Source organism: Pinus tabuliformis, chromosome J (assembly GCF_031772625.1).
Source record: "Pinus tabuliformis cultivar Carrire ecotype Pingquan chromosome J, CPIR1, whole genome shotgun sequence".
Lineage (NCBI taxonomy): Eukaryota > Viridiplantae > Streptophyta > Pinopsida > Pinales > Pinaceae > Pinus > Pinus tabuliformis.
This window is the reverse complement of record NC_142295.1, coordinates 1,490,779,342-1,490,804,226: the sequence shown is the minus strand read 5'-3', so window position 1 is coordinate 1,490,804,226 and position 24,885 is coordinate 1,490,779,342. Positions and strand designations below refer to the sequence as shown.

The 24,885-nt window shown below is 37.7% G+C and overlaps 1 protein-coding gene across 5 annotated transcripts in view; it reads left to right on the top strand.

The window, feature by feature from the left end:
- Positions 1–24,885, top strand: part of LOC149233054 (G protein alpha subunit 1) — a 318,543-nt gene that overhangs the window by 18,408 nt on the left and 275,250 nt on the right. For 2 of the 5 annotated variants that reach the window (XM_089379668.1, XM_089379670.1), the window contains exon 2: positions 15,277–15,330. The exons of the other annotated variants lie outside the window; for them this stretch is intronic. The gene's annotated coding sequence lies outside the window, so the exon portion shown is untranslated. The remainder of the gene's footprint in view (positions 1–15,276; positions 15,331–24,885) is intronic. 5 annotated transcript variants of the gene reach the window in all.

The window sequence follows — 24,885 nt, the reverse complement described above, 5'->3', positions numbered from 1 at the left end:
CCGTCTTTCTAGACAAGTAACTCAACCAAAAAACCGAAAACAAAATATCACAACAAATAAATTTAACGTAACATATTTGTTTATTAATACCACTGTAAAATCCCTTATTGCTAAACAAATACTACAAGCAAAAATACTACAACAAACAAACTTAGCCAATATATTCTAACCTGTTAATTACATGTTGGAGCAGCCTTTTGAGTTACAAAAATAGATTTCTAGAAGCCCATAAACAACCATGGCTAATGGCATGATTTGTTGGGAAAATAGGAGATGATGACAACATTGAAATGTCCCCTTACACTGCAGTAAATTACTATATCGGAGCATATTTGATGGTTGGTTTGAACCCCCCTTTTGATGCCATAGTCCAACAAATGATTGCTCGAACTATTGAGAAAAAAATGGCTCTAGATAGGGTAGCAAAAATTTGGGCTCAAACTCCTTGCAAAAAATACCTTCAACTTGTTGATAATCACTGGTACGACTTTCTCGAGTGATCCCGCATGAACTGCAGATGGAATAAACGACCTCAAAAAATCCCACAATCTTTGGATGTACCCATGACTTGGCAATGAGATGAAACTTCAACAATAAATATTAGTGAAAGATTTGAGTGATTTTTCCTTCTAATCAACTAGGGTGGATTTGTTTCAACATTGAAACCAATTCGGTCAAGGGTTTCACCCTTAGCACTCCAAGCCACCAGAGTTCTCCAAATTGATATGAGAAAGTGATTATGTATGCTTAAAGAGTGAGCTCCAATCTCTCTCTAGCATCATAATACCATGGGTCTCTCTTTTATAGCTTTTTTCTTTTGGAGTGATCATTCGGAGAGGGACATTACATTCTTTGTGTGTGTGTTTCATTTCGTTCCTTGTAAAACTTGGATTAGTGGCATCAGAGCAATTTGGTCCTTTTTGTTTCTTGATGCATGTCCTTGATGAGGTCAAGGTAGATAGTATCGAGTCTCAAGCTAGTTTCACGTAGGAACAATCGCTCTTGCCAGCCCAAAAGACCTCCCATGGTGGAAGAAAAGAGAGATGACAGAGTAGGAGGTCCTATCAAGTTGTTGCTCGAGGAAGCACTCGTGCGATAGAGGAATGAGATCATGGAAACTTTTGCCCTGATCCTTTGACAACTACCAATAACAATTGACACACCTTCAACAAACAACAATTTCAAAGGTTTAACACCTTTCAGGGTACAATTTAACTTTGATAACCCTTATTTAAAGCCCAAATAGATGCAAATGCTTTAAATGGTTAAATATATTAGAGGTCTATTATTTTGTCCAAAATTTTTCCAACAAGGAAAAGGTCACCTTCACGCTTTTGAGAGCCCTTCCCCATGTCAAAGATTGGTGGGAAGGCTTTTACTGCTGAGAGAGACACAACGAAGATGAGTCTATGATATTCAAGGTAGGACCAGCTTGGGCCATTTTTGTCGATGCCCTCAAGACGGAAATCTACATTGTAGGGAACGCTGATGACCAGTAGACGAGGTGGACAACTTTGCGACAAGGGAGAGACCAAATGGTATTGGAGTACACCAGCATTTTCCATACCTTGCGCTTAAAGTTGGGTATCGTAGACTTTAAGCGGCCCTTAGTTTTGAAGTACTATAGTGGCCTACATAGGTACATCTAAAGGTGATGGATTTCTTGGACATCTCTATTGATTTTTTTAGTTGAAACATACTAGAACAATTTTCTATCAAGATAACTACTTCAAATGATTCATTAGTATTAGTTCCATATAGCAATCAATATCATCAAGCTATTATACATAAGAACATTTCAACCATTAAACATGAAAGAGTAGTAGAAATCACAATGAGACAATCAGTCAAGAGACAGAAAATTAGGCCAACAACCAGGGCAAAACCCACAAGGGGAAACCCAAAAATATTTCCTTATGAGAAAGAGTCAATGTTCATCAATCCATCCAGAAATAAAACATCAAAATAACATCTACCTAGTACAAGACGCTCACAAGTGCCAAGCCATCAAGTCATCTCTTCTTTTGTTTTTTCAGCCATCTCCTCTTCCTTCTATCTTCGCTGGAACAAAGATAAACAAGAGATCGATTGATGTGCAAATGAGGAGAAATGGTCTCCTATAAATAGTCTTCAAAATGAGGTTGAATGGGTGCCTCCAAGGGGCTTGGTCGACTTGGGTCCGACTTGACACTTGTGGGGTCATTAATATAAATTTAATTTTTCTTTTCCTTTCTTGACGAAAATACCGACCATGGCTACTAAATTCCAACACTCTCTCTTTGCTAGGGAGGTACTTTTCATTCTCTCTCAAGATCAATCTCCTCAACCAAACCATTGGTCTCTCAGTACTAACCGAAGGGAGAGATCAAATGTATAAGTTCATCATAAGGAAAGATACATAGCATCAAACACATCCCATAAGCCAAAACCCAATGGCATCAAAGTCAGTGCCCAATTGACCATGGGATCAATCAATATCATTCGTGAGGCCAAACTCTCCAACCATAAGTTATGGTTTCTCAGTGAAGTACAATAACCCATGAGAGTACTCAAAAAATCAATGTTCCCGACGAAGTCCATTTGGTCTCTCAGTCAAACACAATGACTCAAGGAAGAGAACTCAGCATCAATCTCCCCAACTAACCTGTTGGTCTCTTAGTCAAACACAATGACTCAAGGGAGTGATCATGATCAAACTCTCCAACCATACCAATGGTCTCCCGGGCAAACCCAATGACCTAAGAGAGTACACATGGTCTATCTCCTCGACCATAAACAAGGGTCTCTCGGTCAATGTAGTATTCCTAATGGAAATATTAAGTGATAATAGCCATACATTTCTTACATGCAACCAAAAATCAAAAACATTGCAGAAATATCAACACATCACAATTTACTCCAAAAGAGACTGAGCCATTTTATTATATATCATGGTAGGAGTACAATAGGCAAGAACAAGTGCACCGGAGCTTGCCAAATGTAAGGTTGACAAATCCCAAGTGAGAAAACAAGGTGCCCAGATGATGGGAAGTAGCTGCTTCTTTATGATCTGTGTTGCCTTGGAAATTTGCACTGTTGGCCGGAAAGGGACCTCTGTTTAAGCCCTTTAGATTGCTCAGAAATTTCGCCAAATTAATCTGGCCTCTCCTCAATAAACCCAAAAAGACCTAGAAAGGGTTGGGCCTAGTTTTACCGACCACTCGAAACCCAAAATTTGAGCTCACTCCTCCCAACTAGCTGCCAAATAATTCTTCTAGTTTGGGGCACCAAAACTCCTCCAAAAATTCTGCAAAATTAGAAGCATATTCCTTGAGGCTAGTCCAACAAAACCCATAAATGATTTGGGCTAATTCTGACCTCCCGAAATTACCCAAATTTGGTGCTACGCCCTCTTTGACAGTGTTTGCGTCCCCCACAATTTGAACTGCTGAATATGTCACAAATTCCTTCTGAATTAGCTATAGGATTGCCCAACAAATTACCCTTGGAAGATGTGAGTGAAATTCCTTCCAAAACCCAACACCATTAAGCTGAATCCAACCCCACAAATTCTGCCAGTAACACTCTGCACAGGCATTCAAATGGTGAGTTTGGCTCTCCTAGGAGCGGTAACTTCCAACCTCAAAATTATCCCCAGATGCTAGTCCATCCTCAATGAAATTTCTCCTAAATTCGCTGGCCAGGACTCCTCTTGAAACTCCCTCAACTCAGTGGTACGATTTATGCCCATACATCCTCCTGGAAGTTCGAAATAGCTAAAGCAAGAACTGATGCGTCCCACGAACTCCAACAAAACTCTCCCCACTAAGTTCTGAAATACTCTCCTAGGGTGACACTCGAAGTTCACTGAAGGTAGAGGTGGAATTCCCACTTGGGAATCCCTTGTGCTAAACAACACTGATTTACTTGGCTAAACAACTCAAGGAAACTTGTGTTCAAAGTTAGGTTATCAAAAGATACCAAATGGAGGCCTCCTTCCCTTATTTATAGACGCTGGCCTTCTTTCTCTTGGTGGAGCCCATTTTCCACTAACTCGCATCCCCTTTCTTTCTCTTTCTTCCTCCACAAGTGCGAATTATTTCCAAGGGTCAAATTGCCTCGTTTTTGTGGTCCCCACATTCCACCAAGGCTGAAATTCCTCTTATTCTCCTAAGTCCTCATGCCTCCCATATCAAAATTGCCTCCGATGCCTGAATTTCAAAATTGTGCTATACTTAGCACCACCCACAAAATCTCCGTTGACCTCCTCAAATGGAAAAATTGAAATTGGGGACATTACAGTCAAGCTCAATGACCTAAGGGAGGAATCCCTATCTCAATATCAAACTCCTTGACTATATAGTCTCTTGGTGCACGACCCAAGGGAGGAATCTTGATCTCGATGTCAAAGGGGTCAATCTCCCCAAACCATATGGTCTCTCAGTCAAATACAGTGACAAGGGAAAGTACTCAAAATCAGTCTTACTGGTCTCTCGGTCAAACACAATGATTTGAGGGATCACTCCAAGCCTCAGAACTAGAGTCCTCAACCATAAAGATCTCTTAGTCCATGACCTAAGGAAGTAACCAGGACAATCTTCCTGACCACAATTATGGTCTCCCAGTTAAGCGCAAGGAAGATTGTCACTTTCATGATGCTATTCAATCAATGCTCCCTCTCTCCAAGAGGAATTCTCAGCGACTCTAGGCTTTGTCAAAACATCAACAACCATGGTTGATTCCAACACTTGATAAAACAAACAAGCAAACAACTTTCGAAGCCAAATTGCTTCACAATATCAACTATATACCCAACTTCTATTGAGCTGAATGCAACAGAAACATTCATGTCATTCAAGCTAACACAACACCTAGAAGTACTCTTTCTTTCTTTGATGCATCCAGTTCAAATAGAGTCAACAATTTCATGTGTCAGGTAGTTCAACGAACCAGTCAATAGGATTCATTAAGTCAACAACAATGTCTCGCAACTACTTCAAAATTTTCTTCATGCAGGTCCATGGACTCTCAGTCCATCATGCCAAATCTCAAGAAGGAGTTCACCAAGCTCATGCCACACTTTCAATCTTGTGATTCTTCAATCAACTCCCTCATACACAGGACAAAGAGGTCCTCAGCCCTTGTTAGAAGCAACACAGTAGAAAAGATCATGGGCTCATCTTTAACATATTCAGATCAACATCGCTCTTCAAAACTTCTAGCCATCTTCATCTTCGAAGTCACAACTGACTTCTTTTCATCATAGATCAAAACATGTTTCAATTGTGCTGATCTTGTTTTCTCCCTTTGAGTCTAGAGCTCATCCAATCATGAGTCTTCTTGTTACTTTGTTCTTCCATCCTTTTTCATCGATTGCCACAACCTTGGCAGGCTTCACTATGTACCTGCAATCCTCACTAGAAGGCCATGGAAGAACAAATACAACCATGCAAGACATACAAAGACAAGAGACTGATAATAAAAACAATAGAATTAATCAAGAAAATACTTATCTCTTGAGAATATGTCAACTCCCTCTTGATTTTATCCTTCTTGCTTCCAACTTGCAAATCAACTTCGTCCTTATTATCATCTTCATGCTGTCATTTCTGTCTTGCAGGAGCTAGGGTTTCTTCTTTCAACGAAAGCAAACAATCCTAGGGTTTAGTCCATAAGCCCTAGGCTTTCTTCTCCAACCCTTTTTGACTTGTTACGGTTTACAATTTGTTTAGCTAGGGTTTTAATTCTAAACCCTTGATTTTAATAATTCTTCAAGTTTAGTCCTTGCATTCTTTTCCAACTTCATCACCCTTGTTCTCAACATCAACATTATGAACGATTAGTACTAGGGTTTTGTCCACAGACCCTAGGGATTTCTTGTTCAAACCCTTTCTAGTGTTTACAAACCCTAAATAATCCAAAAATTTAGAATTTGGCCAAGACTTCCAGTCTTACAAACCCTAGATTTTCTTGGAATGTTCAGCTGCCATATGATCTTAATCCCCTTTACTAAGGTGTAAGATTAGGTTGAGTCTTCAAATTCAAGGTTGGGCTCTTTCTCTTCTTCTTAGTAATCTTAACGTAGCATTTTATCATCTGTAGTAAATTATCAGAGAGACTGAGATCCTTGATCTCTTCAACCTTTACGTCATTGTAACAACAATATTTGCTGTTTTAATAAATTTCATCATTCAGGTATTAGGCTTATACTCAAACGTTCATGGAAACTCTTAGCCATTTAGGACTTCATCAAGAGAGTCATTTGGCTTTCAAGGCTTGAATTCTAACTTTGAAGACATTATCCATCTTTGTCAGCCTCTTAGGCTTTACTTTCTAGGAATTCCTTAAATATAATGGCACACTTTCTTCCTCTTACACAAATTTCCTGAGAGACCCCGGCTCTTATAGTATCTTGGTACAATGGCTTATCTATCCTTGTCAAAAGATTACAGATCAGAGCATAACAAGGGTGCAAAAGACTCGACTTGGTCTTGAATTGATAAAGTCTTAGAATACTATCTCAAGTTATACATAGATGAACCTTAGACTGCTTGGTCTTATTTCACAGAAGTACCATCTCGGACTAGTGTCTTAGATTACTTAAAGCTTGGATTTGATTCCAAAATCAACCTTGTTGCTCTTCCACAGAGATGACAAACTCAGATGCCGCTTGGATACCACTTGAATACTACTTGGATGCTACTTGAATGCCATGAGATAGCTTAGATTTACAGAGATGATTCAGACCCCATTCTGATGCTACATAGGATCATGTAAAGGAGCTTAGATTACTTCAGGCATAACACGGATCCTAACACATAAATGGCTTGACGCTTAACCACCATACCACAGAGTTGAGGCTCAATATTAGCTCAGAGAAAAGGCTCGGCTTTTCACAGACTTCAGTCTCTTTTGTAGCTCAGACACGTGCACAGAACTCCGATCAATTGCAGACCTTGATTGGGCTCAAGCTTCCGATCATACCTCTGAGAATAAGGATAGGATCTCCCTTCCACAACTCGGACTAGTACACATATTTCAGACTTGTTGTCACCTAAAGTGTGCGCCATAAGTGTACACCTAAGGAGCAACGCTCAGAGTAGGGGTTGTCACTCTAATCCTACTCACTCCATTTAGACTCTCTCATAGCTAAGTCAAGGGGGAAGTCCCTAAAGGTGGATAGAAAGAGAAAACCTGTTGGAACACAGGTCCTAGGAGACTAAGGGCAAGGCAATAGCTGTTCATGCAACTTGAATAGATTGGCAAGTGAGATTATCAATGGGAAATGTATATATTAAGATAGATTAGACTAGATTTAGAGAGATAAAATGCTTAGAGACCAGTGCCTTCAATACAACGCTCAAAATCAAGATACTTGCACAAATTGAGGATTACAAGTTACAAATAAAACAATGCTGTGAGGAAAGGTTAGCATAAGATATGAGACTGATATATGAGCAAAATACTACTTGCAATTTAAGTGAAATAAGTGATTTCACTTTAAAGAGATACCAATATTATAATGTAAGAACGAGTGACTAGTTCAAGATAAATGCAACTTGCAAGTAGGTTAGGAATGCTCATAAAATCAATGATGAGAGATGAAAAACCAGAATCAGGGTACAAATGTCAACAGATAAAGAATACAATTGCTTCAGGGAGATGCAATTATGGCCAAATGCTTCAAAGTGAGAAATGACAGTTTAGAACACAAGGTTACAATAATCCAATGGAGCAGTTTTACGATTACTCAATGAGGCAATGCCGACAGAGACAACAAACTCAAATGCATCAATTTTTGTGCTTGTTTAAGTAATCTTCACTTCTATGATATATCAATCAGAAACAAGTGAACTTTAAATATTACAAGCACAAGTATGAGGTGAGATTGCTAATAGTGATGAAAGGATACAAACTGAACTAGATCTGAACTATGTAATGAGATGCTAATGAGAGCAAAAGAGAAGCGACAGTTAGTATCTAGAATAGAAAGAAGGGGCTCCTCTCAACGACCTGGAAGAGATCACAAGGAAGACAAATAATTTTGTCACCAATCCACAATTCCTCAAGCAATCAAATGTAAAGATGAGAGGATAAGAATATGGTTCAAAGATAAAGAACTATGCACCAGACTTTAAAAACCCTCACTGCCAAGATAGATCATCATCAATCTTTTAAAGCCCACGACCAGACAAGAAAAAATATTTATTTCAGGCCCTTTGTTATTAAATTTCAGATGTGATAATCCTTAGAATAATAGTTTCAGATCTGGGGTGTTAGGCCCTTTTGAAAGCTCATGACCAACCTTTAAAATCAATTAAAATTTTAATTAAGTTTTATTTAAATTTGTGAGGAAACTTTAATTAAGGCTTAGGTCTTGAATCTGTCCCAAAACAATGGCAAGGACATTTATAGAACCTTCCTCAAAAAAATTCGGTATCACAGCCAAAAATTCATTAGATCAGTCACAAAATTAAACTAAAAAAAGAAAGAAAAACCTTTAAAAATATTGCTTCAGATCTGAAGGTTTTCAGCTCTCCAAGAAGGAGGAAAGAGGCCTCCTAGGGCTGCGGTTTCTTAAATAAAAATGGTTCTAAGCACGATCAAAATTTTGCAGATAAACCATGAATAACATATGGTAACTTTTCTCAGAAATCTTTGACATTGAAACACTCCACAAAATGCTTCAGATCCTTCTGCAAGAAAAACCAGATTAGAAACCAGGTCTTAGAAAATTTATTATGCATCAAATTCTTTCCCTAAAAATCAGTTTAACAACAGATACAGCAATTAAGTCTGCGGCCAAGCAAATCTAGGCCAAAAATGTCCAATGATGTCTGCGGCTAGCCCAAATAAGGAGGATAACCCTAATCCTGAAGCAAAAATTTAGTTGATTGGCTTGCAAAATTCAGACCCAGTCAGATTTAAGATGAGAAAATCGAGAAATAATCATAGGAATCATTTGCAAAATTTTAGGTTGAAACCCTTGTCAGAAATTCCAAAATTGCAGATCAAACCTTCCCAGTTCACTACAAACCGCAGTTAGATCCATAATAAAAATCGCATCAAAATTGTAAGCTTGAAAATCCAACAATTCAATAAAATTCGATGACACAATAGTAACAAAAGTCATCTTCAATCCAAATTGAGGTGTTATCCTTTTGAAAACCAGACAAACGAATCGAACCCCAAAGGGCTCACGGCATCCCAAAAATCGAGCTTTTCAAGGATGGGTTCATAAGCCCAGTATGATGAAAACCCTGCCCAATGATGGTTAGATTTCACAGCAAAAGGGAGGATTAGCTGATACTTAAATCAATAATAAAATAAACCTGAAAACCCTAGATAGTAGCGGCTGGACTAAAAAGAAAACCCAACGAAAATTTCTTGAGAAAAATTCAAAACCCTTTCGGTAGACCTGCAAACAAATTTGATGTCCGTTATTAAAATTTTGGTCTCTTTCTTCAAAGAGTTCTCACTAATTATATAGGAAGAGACGTAAGGATCTTTCACATAGTTTAGAAGAAATATTTGGAATATTTACCAATATTAAAATGAAATATTTACAAAATAAAAAATAAAATATTTCAAATATTATTTACAGAATTTAAATAAAATACATTGCAAATATTATATTTACAAGTATTTCCAAAATATGATTAAAACAAAATAGTAAAAAATATATTTATACAATTTTAAAATAAAATGTTTATAAAATATTATTCATAAATATTTACAAATCTAGTCTATGAGTATGAGGACACTTCCGCCCATAAATTAGATAGAGTAGCTCTAATTAGGAGATCTATTCATTTAATGGACAATATATAAAAGTAGATGAGTGAAGTAATTTAAATGGGTGAGCAATGACTAAGATCTTTGCAAAACTAATCGTTAGATAAGCTTTGAAATTTAACAAAGTGGGCTTTTAAGCTTTTTGGTCTTGGGAGTTGGCTAGTCCAACCGAAGACTTCCCTTCACGCCCGGGATCTGAATCCCTAAAGTCTCTACACACTTAAGATCAAGTTATTAGATCAATAAGGGCTAGATAAACACAATAACCCTCAAGATTTAGAGATACTTGCTAGATCAATCAAGTAAAAATGCTTCTCTAAACCCAGTGACTAAAGCAAGATACCTGTGCAAATAATTAATTCAATCATTGGCTAATGAAATAATAACTTGCAAAATATTATTCAATAGAGCATTAAGAACATGATCCAAAAAATTACCACAAGGAGTAGAAGAGGAAGAAAACCATGAATAAACCCCAAAGTCTTTTGCTTTATTGATCAACAAGGTATTATAATCAGCAGAGCTTGACTCAAAGTTTTTAACATTTTTTTTCTTCGAATAAACCCCAAAGACTTCTTTATTATTTCTAGAAAAAATATTACAACGGTGGAGATTGACTTAGAGTTCTTTACAATTTTTTTGGTCACAAATGAAGAGCAAATAGATTCCTTATACAGAAAATAGAGAGATCTAGATTCCCTTCCAAGTGGAAAACGGCTAGGTCCAAGAAGTTGCACATTTTTTGCCAAATCTTGGATAATAACAACTACTTGGTGCTTGATCCATGCCAAAAATATATCTCATCCCTTGATGTTGATGAATAAATTCGAATTCCATATTAATTTCCTTTTTTCCAGGTCCAAAAAATATTATTTTGACTTTTTTCCCTCAAAAAAATCATTTTTGACTTGATCATCATTGTCCATAAGCTCAATTTTTATTAAAACAATGATTTTTTCCTTGATAGAGGGCCTTGGAATTTGGACTTCTTTTGAACCCACAATTTTTCTTCAACTAATTGGACCCAAAAAATATAATTTTCTTGAAAAAATTATTCTTTTTCGGTCCCAAAAAATTTCTTGTTGTTTTTTTGCCTTGGAATTAGGTTTGTCAATTTAATTCTTTCTTGGAAATGACCACTTTCTCCAAAAATTGTTTTTCCACAAGGAGAGAATTTTATTTTCTCTCATTTTTTTTTGGCTAATATTTTTGTTGTTTTTTTGCTAGAAAACCAAAAATAAAATAATTATTTTTGACTCAAAATAATTAATTTTCCTGCTCAAGGTTTTAATTTAATTTAGCCAGAAAAATTTAATTGACACTAATAAAGGGTATGTTGACACTTAATCTTTGGGATTAGGTAAATCCATGTAAATAATGTAAATAGGAAAATAAAGGGAATTGGAAGACGAAGAAACATTGATAGATGAAACCCAATAGTCTCTCTCTCCATGTATATATTCATGTTCAATGTTAATGCAAAAACACAAATTGCTTTGAGGAGTTACCTCTTGGCCTGACAGGGTATTAATAAATTTTTTTCACCCTTAAATATTTTAGCCATGGTGTCTAAATAAGAGGGACCATGGACCAAAATATTTCTACGTCAACATATTACAATTAATTCAACCCTTGAAAGTGGAAAACACCTTTAGACATAGACCCTTAATATATTACCCAATTTTGTGACTCAATATGATTTATTAGACCAAGTGATTTGTAATAAAATAATTTAGCCAATTAGCTAAAATTATTTCCAAATCACCTTTACAAAAGATTTGACTAAAACACTAGGATTCACCTAAGACCTCGACGATAAATTTCATCCTAGCTTTGGGGTGAGGCTGGAGGGAAAAACTCTGTCGATCATTCGTGTTTAAAAACACAAATCAATCAGTGAGACGAAAAACCTCCTAAGATGAAATTTGTCACCAAAATAATAGACATATTTAGGTGGTTACATACATATATAGTCTTACTAGCATGATTTACATTAATTTTGCATAATGGGTTTACAACCTTTGACAAGATGACGACTGATGATGATGAATGCAGGATATCTGATTGCTCGAACATGATGAAATTTCTTTTACAAAAACATGTACTGCCATAGGGTAGTTGACACAGAGTGGCCAACAGGACCTCTTCCACATACCTTAGATGTATGCTGCAGGCCTCAGACTTAGCTTAGAATCATGCTCAGAACTTTGGACTAGAATTGGATGCTAGAACTCGCACTTGTGATAACATCCATTTGCCTTGAACATGCATTTGTACTTGTGACTCGACCCTTTCTCAAATAGGGAGCTCGGTCCCTTTCCATAGAGATAAGTCATAGAGAACTCGACCCATCTTCATGTACTTGGATTCTAACCTCAGATTTCGGATAACAACCACATCATAAAGGTAATTCAGATCCCCTCTTCAATTCCAGTTCTGATACCATGTTGAACTTTCTAGTTGTGACAAACTAGAACAATTTTCTATCAAGATAACCACTTCAAATGATTCATTAGTATTAGTTCCATATAGCATTCAATATCATCAAGTAGTTATACATAAGAATTTCAACCAATTTTTTTTTTTTGGTAGGTAAGCACCCATGGGGGATTTGAACCAATGACCTATTGCAAGGAGTGCTTTAACAGTGCACCCATTCACCGTCAATCCAAAGCCCCGTGGGCGATAAGAATTTCAACCATTAAACATGAAAGTGCTGTAGAAATCACAATGAGACAATGAGACAAGAGACATAGAAAATTAGGCCAACAACTAGGGAAAAATCCATAATGGGAAATCCCAAAAGTCATTCCTTATGAGAGAGAGTCAATGTTCATCAATCCATCCAAAAATAAAACATCAAAGTAATAGCTAACCAATACCAGACATCCCACAAGTACCAAGCCATCAAGTCATCTCTTCTTTTGTCTTTCGAGCTTCTCCTCTTCCTTCTATCTTCGTTGGAACATAGATAAACAAGAGATCGATCGATGTGCAAATGAGGAGAAATGGTCTTTTATAAATAGTCTTCAAAATAAGGTCGAATAGGTGCCTTCAAGGGGCTTGGCTGACTTGACACTATTAGTTTTTGGTAGCATCAGATGTGCTCTAGCCATGCAAATTGGTGGAGAGGCTAAGGCCCATGAGTTTTAAAGAACCCAAAAACCGTTTGGTGAAATTCCACTGTGATTGTATTTTATTAAAATAATTAATATTTTTAATGGGGTTGCCAAATCTAAACTTAGGAAAATTAAAGTATTAATGGGTATTAATCAAAATATAGGTGAGAATGTTCTAGAAAGCGGATCAAGTGAAGTTTTTAATCTTAGCTGTTGATTAGAGACTTAATCTCGGCCGTTGAAGTGTTAACGAGAAAAATATAAGAAGGAGGCTTGGGGATCATTCAGGAACACACCGAGAAAACGAATTGATCTAGAGTTCGAAATTTCTGGGGCTAGGAAGCTAAGAAATTCGAACTAAGTGATCATTCTGTAGTAGAGGGGGCAGGGATAGTTCAAGAATACTGGACAGAGAGGCGGAGAGCCACAAGTGGAGGCAACGCAACACCTAGAGGGACTGACGCTGGGCCAGTCTGGGCCCACGCAGAGCCAAAAGGGCCAACGCAGAAGGGAAGCTGCTTCACGCAGAAATCCGGAACTGCCGGGGAGATGCCAGAATAGCCGGGAGAGGTTGACGCAGAAGCTGAAAGAGGCAGAAGAGACAGTGAATGGATGACGCAAGGCCAATGCAGACATAGCCCGGGGTTTGCCAGTTTTGCTGCCGGATCAGTTGGAACTGCCGGGTGAAGTGAGGTAATCTCACTCAGTTTTTCGCCATTATATTTTTCTCTGTAACTGGATTGTTGGGAGGGCATCCATCATTGTATTCAGAACTGCTGCTTAGTAATATAAAACCCTTAGAGCTATTGCACTACATGTCAACTACCCATTAGCAGTACACCCCCTTTTTTCGCAGAAGGGGTAGCGCTTAATCGACGTGTTCGTGCCATTTGATTGTCATCATCTACCCGATCATGTTATGTTGTAAACCCAGTTTGCATATGTAAATTGTAAATAATCCTAGCAGATCTGAGTCATGTATGTAAATTGCCTAGGCAAACCTAATTTTCTAGTGATAATCTACGTTCCAGAAGGTTCTTTGTCTCACCGATCCATGATTGGTAGAGTTTTCCTTCAGCCTAACCCCAAGGCCGTAATGAATTTTGTCATTAGAATCTTAGGGGAATCCTAGTGTGCTTCGAGTTTATGTAAAAGTAATTTGGAAATAATTCTAACTATTTGGTTAGGTTACTACAAATTGCTTGATCTGTTAGATTATATTTGTGTCGCAGAACTGGGTGGTCTATGAGGGTCTATGTCAAATGGGTTTTCCCCTTTGAGATGTAAAGTTGTAAAAGTCATAATGTAAAGTGTCTTGAGGGTTACAAAATGTTTTATCCCCTCATAAGTCCTAAGTCCTAGGTCCTAGGTGATTTTTCCAAAGGCTAAGTTCGAGGATCCAAAAATAAAAGATATAAATAATAAAAAATAATAAAATTAAAAAAATTGAAAAATAACAAAAAAATAAAAAATAAAATAAAATCTAAAAAAATAAATTAAAAAATAAATAAAAAAATTTGAAAAATAAAATAAAATAATAAAATAATAATAAGTCAAAGTTTTGAGAAAATAAATGCAAAGTTTTAATTTTTTAAATATATTAAAATGGATTTAGAATTTCGACGGATGAGATTAAAAGGGATTTTGATCCTTATCGACGATTGAGATTAGTTTGACATGGATCACTCAAACTAGCGGTTGAGAATTTTTTCTTTAAATAGGGTGCTAGAGGTCATTTGAGATCAGATTTGATTTGAGAGTCTGGTGCTAAAGAAAACTCTCTTGTAGTCATTTTTGTGCAATAAAGAAAGACTTTGGGGTTGAAATCTTGCTAGTGTCACTCTTTTGGAAATGCTGTAAGATGTTTTATTTTTCTGCATAATTTTATTTTCAGCCATTGATGATAGCTTGATGAAGATTGATTTAGGCACAGGTATCTTGTCTGATCTCTAGGGTTTGAATGATAATTTAGATTTTAAAATATAATAGTAGGTATCTCCATTTGATTTGGATTTCACTATTGTTTTTTTCTTTATGTTAATGGTTGATTTAAGTTGTGCAAGAAATCTTAGTTTTGAGTACCGGGCGTTAGGGGAAGTTCTCGGCTGAACCACCCAACTCCCGGATTGCGTTTTTTGAAAGAGCCCAGCTAGTTATCGATCCTGGGCTTATCATTTGAAATTTTTTTTATGAATGCATGAAGGGTTCTCTGAAGCATTTCACATTAAGTTTAAAATTTTGAAAATGTTACTGTGGATTATTGACAAATTTGGTTGTTTAATAGTCGAAAATCTGTAAATATTGTAAATTTTTTAGTTGGTTTTAGGGTTTTCAGTTTTGTTGCACATTTTACTTTTGGGTGTTCTGTGTTTTGCTATTGCAGGTTATAGGACTGAAGAGGAGATTTTTGTTTGAAGCCAGATCTAGGCCTTGGAGGGTAAGATCTGGGCTCAACATTATTTTTGCAGGAATATTCTTCAAAAGGATTTTCAGGTTTTTTGAAGAAATTCGAGGGTTTTGTCCAGGCTATCTGTTTGCTGCTTGGGATTTCATTTTGACAGAAATTTTCGAATTTTTTTTTACACTGTGATGTCCTGGGGTCATTTCATAGAATTTTTTTTCCGAAATTTTTTTAAAGGCAAGTTGGGTGATTGTTGTTTCACCTCCATGCAATCTCATTCCTTCAGCAATCTGCTCACGCATCCTTATACGCTGCCTAGCTTCATTGCAGCTCTAGGCTGCCTCTGCCCCTGATCCACGCAGCAAGCTTGCTCCATTTCCTACGTCCAATCTGCCCATCAATCCTCCAACAAACTTGCAGGTGGAAAAATCTTCCACGCTGCTGTCCCTGCGTACGGTTATTTGCTCCATTCCTTGTTCCAAATCTGCTATTGTGCTGCTTGCTGCCTCTGGATTTGCAAGCAAAAGCATAAAATCCGTGGCTCTTTGCGTTGGCTGCTCCACTCCTCCCTCACGCATTCCTTTGTACGTTGCAGCAACCATTTTTTTTCTTTTTGCGCAGCGCTTTCCTTGCCATTCTGTCCACTTGCAATTTCATTATTTCCTTGTGGCCAGCTCATTTCCCCTTGCGCAGTCACTCAAATCTGCTCCAGCATCTGTTAAAAAAAAAAAAAAAAAACAAAACACGCTGCTCCTCCATGCTAAAACTTGCAAACCCAACGCTGCCATTCCATCCCCTCCACGTTCCACGCATCTTTTGGAGCCTTCAACCTGCAAAAACAAATTCTCCACGCTGCTGCCATCAAGAACTCTTCAGGCCTGCACATAATAAACACTCAACAAATTTCGATTTCAAATTTTTTTACATGCTGTAAATATAATATGCGTTAGTTTGGTTTCATATGTATATGTGTAAAGATAGAGATTAGAGTTAGATTTTCCTTTTCAGCATATGTTTAGTTTTTTTTGTTTTTTATATGAATTATGTTTTAGTATATATAAAATAAAAAAACGTAAAACATTTCGATTTTTTTTTTTTTTTTTATAATTAAGTTTTTAGTTTTAGAAATAAATTTCCCTTATTAGAATTGATTTTAGTTTTGTTCTAGTTTAGAACTTTAGAAATTTTTGTTAAAGGTCAGTTTAGTTTTAGTTTTGTTTCATTTCTTAATAAATCAAAAATCACAGAAAATAAATATCTTATGTTAGAGTATTTAGATTAGATTTTGATTTTTAGTTAAATTAGATTTTAGTTTTGACTTAAAACCATCGTGATATATGCATTGTGTTAGTTTAGTTTTTGGAATTAGATTTTAAATTGCATTATTGTATAGATTTATTCTTATTTTAAGTTTCATTTAGTTCGGAGTATCATAAAAGGTTTAAGTTTTAGCCTCTAATTTGTTTGGTTTCATTTTTTATTTTATTTTTTTAGATTTATTTAAAGTTTAGTTTAATTTTGTGTAAATTTTGATAAAAATGTAAAAAAAATAAAAAAATTTCCAAAAACATAAAAAGTAATCTTTAGGCTTTTAATTTTGTTTTATAGTTTAGATCTAAATTTAGATTTAAATTTTATTTATTTAGGCTTTAGTTTTATTTTATTTTTCAAATTTAAAAAATAAAAAATTATAAAAAAAATCTCATAAAATAAAATTTAAAAGAAAATATAAAAATCATAAATGGTGTTGCAAAATTAAAAAAAATAAAAATAAAAAAGTTTAAGCTTAGATTTTGTTTTATTAGTTTAGCCCATAGTTTAGTTTAGATCTGAGTTTTATTTTTAGAATTTAGATTTAGTTTTCATTTTTGTTATAGTTTAGTCTAGTTTTACTTTACTTTTAGAATAAATAAAAAAATCAAATAAAAAATAAAAAAAGTTCATAAAAGCTTAAAAAGCTCCTTTTTATTTTTATTAGATTTTAGTTTAGATTAGATTTTAGTTTAGATTAGATTTTAATTTAGGATTTTAATTTTTTGTTCTATTTTGATTTTTTAACTTAGAATCATAAAAAAATATTTAAAAAATTTAATTTTTTTTGAAAAGGCTTAACAAAAAATTGAAAATTCATTTTTGGTGACTTTTGCAGTATTTATGTTCCATTTCTCTATAGCTAAATGCACTTAAATGTTTATTTAAAGTTAGCTATGTGAAAGTGGTAACTGATCAGCATTTAAATTTTATGATCATTTAAAGCATTTAATTTTTCTTGAAGTTTAATTGCTGGATCATCGTTAAAGCATTGTGAATTTACTGGATATCTTGCATTGCTTGGGTTTGATGATAAATGATTGTTTTACAAAGTTCATATCTTTTGCAACATCTAATAAATAATCATCATTGACTTCATAAGGCACTAGTCCATTAACTTTTAAAATTTGATTTGCCTTGCTGTGTCTCCCAACCCAACTGGTCCACAGTTGGTCATCCTTTACGCCATAGGGTCTACCCCCCTTAGCCTCGGGAGACGGCTTAAACGGAGGGATCAGGGATCAGAGTGATAGCCCCCGGTCTGAGCGTTGTCGTGACAATCTGTGCGACAACACACTGGTTTTCCCGCATTGGGTTTTTCCGGGGACTATTTTGTCCAGAAATAACGGTGTCCTATGTATCTTGTTCTTTGCTCAGTTTCTTGTTTCATGTAATCAAATTAAATTGGTGTAGGTTGCAGATGTAATTTACTTAAATATTTTTCAGAAAATAACTTGATAATGTATATTAAAATCAAGTAGGAGAAGTAAATTCAGTTTTGCTGCAGTAGGGGTTCCTTGAGTATAAGAATTTTCACATGCTATCAGAGCATTGATTTTGAAACAGAAAAAGTAGATCTAGTGTTAAGCAGAGAGGTCAATAGCTGCATTTGGCAGCGATTCAAATCCCCTTGAAGGGATTGCGCAGTCCTTGTGGGGAAAGCAGAGATTCCGAGGAAATCTCTCTCAGAGGGAGTCGACAGAGAGGTACGATTTTCGGTTCGTGAGCTTACAAAAGCAGAGGGAGTGATGCAGAGCCTGAGCGCAGTGTTTGGAGGGCGCAGTTTCTGCCGGGGCAGAAATCCGTCGGAAAAGAGCGAAGACACGTAGAAGGGGAATTTTCTTCTCAGAGGACTTTTCTCGCAGATGGCACAATGCAAAAGTCAGTAGCAGCAGCGCAAAAGATTCAGAGGGCTATAGACTAGTAGCAGTCAGATTCCAACATTCACATGGTATTATGCTGAACACAATTAGTTTAGTAATTTTGGGTGTTTTTCAGTTGCTTCTCTCAACAACTGAGTTGCAGTACGAATGCAGTGTTAGTAATGGCAATGCTAGCAGCATAGTAGATGCAACATTTGAGAGGGAGCTGTAGTACAGATGCAGCAGTGGCAGTGTCATGGGCAACAGTACAGTAGCAGGAGTAGCATAGTGTTGATGGTCACAACGATGTGGAGAGGAGACGCTTCAGAGACAGCGCAACATGCAGTTGGACATAGTTGCTAGAGCACATTCCTTGCTAAGAGGGAGTGTTAGTTTTTGGTAGCATCGAATGTGCTCTAGCCATGAAAACTGGTGGAGAGGTTAAGGCACACGAGTTCTAAAGAACCTTGAAATCGTTTGGTGAAATTTCACCCGGATTGTATTTTATTAAAATAATTAATATTTTTAATGGGGTTTCTAAGTCTAAACTTAGGAAAATTAAAATATTAATGGGTATTAATCAAAATATGGGTGAGAATGTTTTAGAAAGCAGATAAAGTCAAGTTTATAATCTTAGCCGTTGATTAGAGACTTAATCTCCGCTGTTGAAGTCGCAACGATAAAAGTATAAGAGATTTGGGTTCATTCAAGTAACACACTGAGAGAACAAATTGATATAGAGTTTGAAATTTCTGGGGCTAGGAAGCTGAGAAATCGGAACTGCCGGGGAGTTGCCAGAACTACAGGGAGAGGTTGACGCAGAAGCTCCAAGAGGCAGAAGAGATAGCGTAGGGCTGATGCAGAGCCTTTGAGGCTGACGCAGGGCCTACGCAGGGCCAGCGTAGAGATAGCCGGGGGTTTGCCAGTTCGGCTGCTGTATCAGCCGGAAACTGCGGGGTGAAGTGAGGTAGTCTCACTCAGTTTTCGGCCATTATATTTTTCTCTGTAACTAGATTTTCAGGAGGGCATCCAACATTGTATTCAGAACTACTATTTAATAATATAAAACCCTCAGAGCTGCTGCACCGTTTTTCCTGCATTGGGTTTTTCCGGAGACTATTTTGTCCAAAAATAAAGGTGTCCTATGTATCTTTTTTCTTTGCTTAGTTTCTTGTTTCATGTAATCAAATTAAATTGGTGTAGGCTGTAGAAGTAATTTACTTCAGTATTTTTTAGAAAATAACTTGATAACGTATATTAATATTAAGTAGGAGAAGTAAATTTAGTTTTGTTGCAGTAGGGGTTCCTTGAGTATAGGAACTTTCACATGGTATCAGAGCATTGATTTTGAAACAAGAAGAGCAGATCTAGTGTTGAGTAGAGAGGTCAATAACTGCATCTGGCAACAATTCGAATCCCCTTGAAGGAATTGTGCAGTCCTTACCGGAAAAGCAGAGATTCGGAGGAAATCTCTCTTTGAGAGAGTCAACGGAGAGGTACGATTTCTTGTTTGTGTGCTTGCAGTGGTAGAGGGAGTGACGTAGAGCCTCAACGCAGTTTTTGCCGGGGCATAAATCTGTCAGAAAAGAGCAAAGACACATAGAAGGAGAATTGTCTCCTTAGAGGACTTTTCTCACCAAAAGTTTGAATTTTTCACTTGCTGGGCAGCAGATCAGTGTTGCGCAATGACTAGAGGAGTTAATTCGACAGTTTGGGTGAGATGGCATCACATGGGCTTAGAGATCAGGACAGGTTGGAAGGAGCTTCCAACTATGTCATATGGAATACCAGATCTTAGTTGTTCTAGAGGAGTGCGATCTCGAAGCTTACGTCAAGAATGTTGTCGCCGTTCTCGTGGAAAATAACCAGAAGAAGAAGTACAAGGCCGAGCAGGCAAAGGGGAAGAGGTACATACTTGATGGAATTTGAGATCATGTGGTCTCACACTTACAAGGCAAAGATACAACCCGAGAAATGTGGGAAGCTTTGTCTTCACTGTATGAAGGTTCTTCCGATCAACAAAAAATGTACTTAGAACAAAAGTGGCAATGTACATTGTTGCAAAAGGGAGAAGGGGTTAACTCCTATCTTCAATGTCTTCAGGATGTTGATTTGTGGTAGCATCAAATGTGCTCTAGCCACGAAAATTGGTGGAAAGGCTAAAGCACATGAGATCTCCAAGACCCAGAAATGGTTTGGGCAGATTCTAATCGGTTTGAGAGATATTAAAATAATTAATATTTTTAATGGAGTCCCTAAGTCTAAATATTAATCGGTATTAATATAAAACTGGGTTAGAAGGGTCCAAAAGTCATGGATCAAGCCAAATCTAATCTTTGTCGTTGATTAGAGATTTAATCTCGGCCGTTGATGGACCAACGAGAAAAGTATAAGAAGAGGCTTGAGGATCAGTTGGAGAACATATTGAGGGAGATTAGTCAGTTCGATTTCTGGAGCGGAGGTAGCTGAGAAATTCGAACTAGTGGTCTGGAGAGTAGCAGGAGACAACAAGTACAGAGCAGAGAGTCGGGAACAACATCAGGAGACCAATGCAGAGGTTGAAGAGGCAGATGCAGAGCCTCTTAGGCAGACGCAGAGGCAGTAACAGATTGCGCAGTCACTGGAGGGCCTACGTGGGTGATGTAGGGAGGCCCGGTGCTGACGCAGGGAGGCCCAGTGCTGACCCAGAGAGGCAAAGGCTGACACAAAGTGTCTGGGAGCTTCGCAGAGGTTAGCTAGGCTGACGCAGAGACTGGAGAAGTGCTGGAGAATTTTTCTCTCTGTTGGGTAAGCCAATTTGGCACCGTGTTGTACTGAAGAATTGCTGAATAATAAAGTCCTCCCTTGCTGCACCGATTTTCCTACATTGGTTTTTTCTGGGCACTGTTGTCCAAAATATCTGTGTCAATTCTTGTGCATGTGTTTGTTTCTGTATTATGGTGTGATATCTACAACGAAATTTATTTTAATGTTTATTGAAGGAATTTCATAAATAACTTATTGGAAAATAAGTAGGTAAAGTAAATCAGTGGTTGTAGTGATAGAATTTTCACACAGGACACCAGAGACCAGCTTGCTGTAGTGGGGTCTACTCCTTAGTCTACCACGATGTTAAGGACGACCCTGAATGGAGTCTCGATTGAATTGGAAAGTCTTTGTCCAAAGTATATTGGGTAGGGAAAAACTTCATGGGAGGACATGTGGGCAACCCTTCAACAAGAAGAATTAATGAGAGATCTGGTTAAGGTCAACCTCAATGGCAGTAGTGGGAGTGGCACGAAGACCAAGGAGGAGGAGGAAAACGTAGCTCTAGCATCAAAGGGACAATAGAAGCAGAAGTGAAAGAAGGAGATTTCGAAGGTGAAATGTTTCAGATGTGGCGAGATGGGCCACTTTGCATCCCAGTGTCCTTTGAAGCAAAATGATAAGGATGAGAAACATGATCCTAAGGCTTCTCTAGCAAAAATTGACGAAGATGAGTTTGCCATGAGTGTCCACGCTTCTCTAGGAGGGAAATAGGGCGATATAGAACTATAGTCAGGAGGACTACATGTGGGCAGGGTCCTTGAGGAACCCACCTCTTGGATCAATTCCTTGCTACAGGAGCCCGAGATTTAGCAGTAACATGATGGACTTAGTGTCAAAGGATGCAGTGGGTTGGTTGGAGAGACAAATGCAGTAGCCTGAGACCAGAGACTGATCAGCGCATAGCAAGGTTGGTAGTAGTGCATATGGCACAATGCAGAAGTCAGCAATAGTGCAATAGATTCAAAGGGTCAGAGACTAGTAGCAGTCAGATTCCAACATTCACATGGTATTATGTTGAACACAATTAGTTCAATAATTTTGGGTGTTTTTCAGTTGCTTCTCTTAGCAACTGAGTTGTAGTACGAATGCATTGTTAGCAGTGGCAGTGCTAGCAGCATAACAAATGTAGCATTTGAGAGGGAGCTGTAGTACAGATGCAATAGTGGCAGTGGAAGTGTCATGGGCAACAATACAGTAGCAGGAGTAGCACAATGTTGATGGCAGCAACAATGCAGAAAGGAGATGCTTTAGAGACAGAGCAACATGCAGTTGGACATTGTTGCTAGAGCACGTTCCTCGCTAAGAGGAAGTGTTAGTTTTTGGTAGCTTCGGATGTGCTCCAGCCATGAAAATTGGTGGAGAGGCTAAGACACATGAGCTCTAAAGAACCCATAAACCGTTTGGTGAAATTTCACCCGAATTGTATTTTATTAAAATAATTATTATTTTTAATGGGTTTCCTAAGTCTAAACTTAGGAAAATTAAAGAATTAATGGTTATTAGTTAAAATATGGGTGAGAATGTTTTAGAAAGCGGATCAAGTCAAGTTTTTAATCTTAGCCGTTGATTAGAGACTAAATCTCGACCGTTGAAGTCTCAACGAGAAAAGTATAAGGAGGCTTGGGGTTCATTCAGGAACACACTGAGGGAACAAATTGATCTAGGGTTCGAAATTTCTGGGACTAGGAAGCTGAGAAATTCGAACTAAGTGATCATTATGTAGCAGAGGGGTAGGGATAGTTCAGAAATATTGGGCAAGCCACCAGTGGAGGCAGCGCAACACCTAGAGGGATTGACGCTGGGCCAGTTTGGGCCAACGCAGGCTTGATGTAGAGCCAGAAGGGCCAGCGCAGAAGGGAAACTGCCTTCACGCAAAAATCTAGAACTGCCGGGGAGCTGCCAGAACAACCGGGAGAGGTTGACGCAGAAGCTGCAAGAGGCAGAAGAGAAAGCATAGGGTTGATGCAGAGCCTCTGAGGCTGACACAGGGCCTGCGTAGGGCTAACACAGAGATAACCGGGGGTTTGCCAGTTTTGCTGCTGGATCAACCGGAAACTGCTGGGTGAAGTGAGGTAATCTCACTTAGTTTTCCGCCATTATATTTTTCTTTGTAACTGGATCGCCAAGAGGGCATCCAGAATTGTATTCAAAACTACTGCTTAATAATATAAAACCCTCAGAGCCGCTGCACCAATTTTCCCGCATTGGGTTTTTCCAGGGACTATTTTGTCCAAAATCATGGTGTCCTATGTATCTTGTTCTTTGCTGAGTTTCTTGTTTCATGTAATCAAATTAAATTGGTGTAGGCTGTAGAAATAATTTACTTCACTATTTTTCAGAAAACAACTTGATAATGTATATTAAAATCAAGTAGGAGTTTTGTTGTAGTAGGGGTTCCTTCAGTATAGGATTTTTCATAGACACTTTGGGGTCATTAATTTAGATTTAATTTTCCTTTTCCTTTTCTTGATGAACATATCGACCATGGCTACTAAATTCCAACAATCTCTTCGTTGGGAGTCGTTTATCAATATGCTGTAAAAATTGAGTAGAAATTGAAGTAGAGGAATAAACGAGGGTTTAGGTTTGCAATCTGCCACAACATAAACCTGGAAAAGACGACTCTAACTCGTAAAACAATGGATAGAACAAGGAGAGCCAACCTCATGTAATATTTCAAATAGAAATTTTACGGAGATAATCAAAGACATGCACAAAAATAACAGCACAATAAATTTTAGCAAACATCCATGAACAAAAAAATGCTCTGGAACACCTAAAATGGCCAATTTTATTATAAATAAATTGCTGGAGTACAATAAAATTGGAAGGAGTGCACCTGGGCTTGCTCAAGGCAAGCTACAAGCCCATGTGATCAATCTCCCAATGCCTTACTGCTGCAATAGTTTGTCCCTCAAGAAATCTGTGCTGGCCTAGTTTTTCTGCACTGTTGGCTGACTGGGCACCCTGATTTGGCACCTCAAAATTGCTCAGAGAACTCTATAAATTTTGGGAATGTGATCCTTGTCAAAAACCCAGAAAAACCTAGAAAGGGTTTTCTTTGGTTTTGACCCTTCAAATTCGACCCCAAATAGCTTGGCCCTCCTGAAATACAAAATGCTTCACCTGTAGCAGAAAATGATGAATTGCTGCTCCAAAATGCTGATAATCTCCCCACAATCTCTCTCCAAATGAAATCCTAGTAGCTCAACTGACACTCCACACAACAATCACCCAAGAGAACTGCGCAGGCCTGTGAGAGATGATGTAGTAGCAAGCTTCAACAATTCGTACAACAGTGAGAGACTCCCTTTTGCCTCCCAAAATCTCCCTCCTTTGGCTGGAATATGATTAAGAACACCCCTGCAACAATAAAGATCCCAACTTTTGGCACCAATCCTCCCAATGACTGTGTGGCCTCTCCCTCTGCGTCCCAGTTAAACCAGAATGGCGTAGTGCTGTGTGATGCCTCTCTCCCAACCTCCAAATAAGATAGAAATCCTTCCTAGGGTGGCACTCAAGGTCCACCGAAGAGAAGGTTGAGCTTCACTCCTTGGGAAGATCTTGTGCTAAGCAGCACTTGTAACTCACTTGAACAACTAGAGTAACA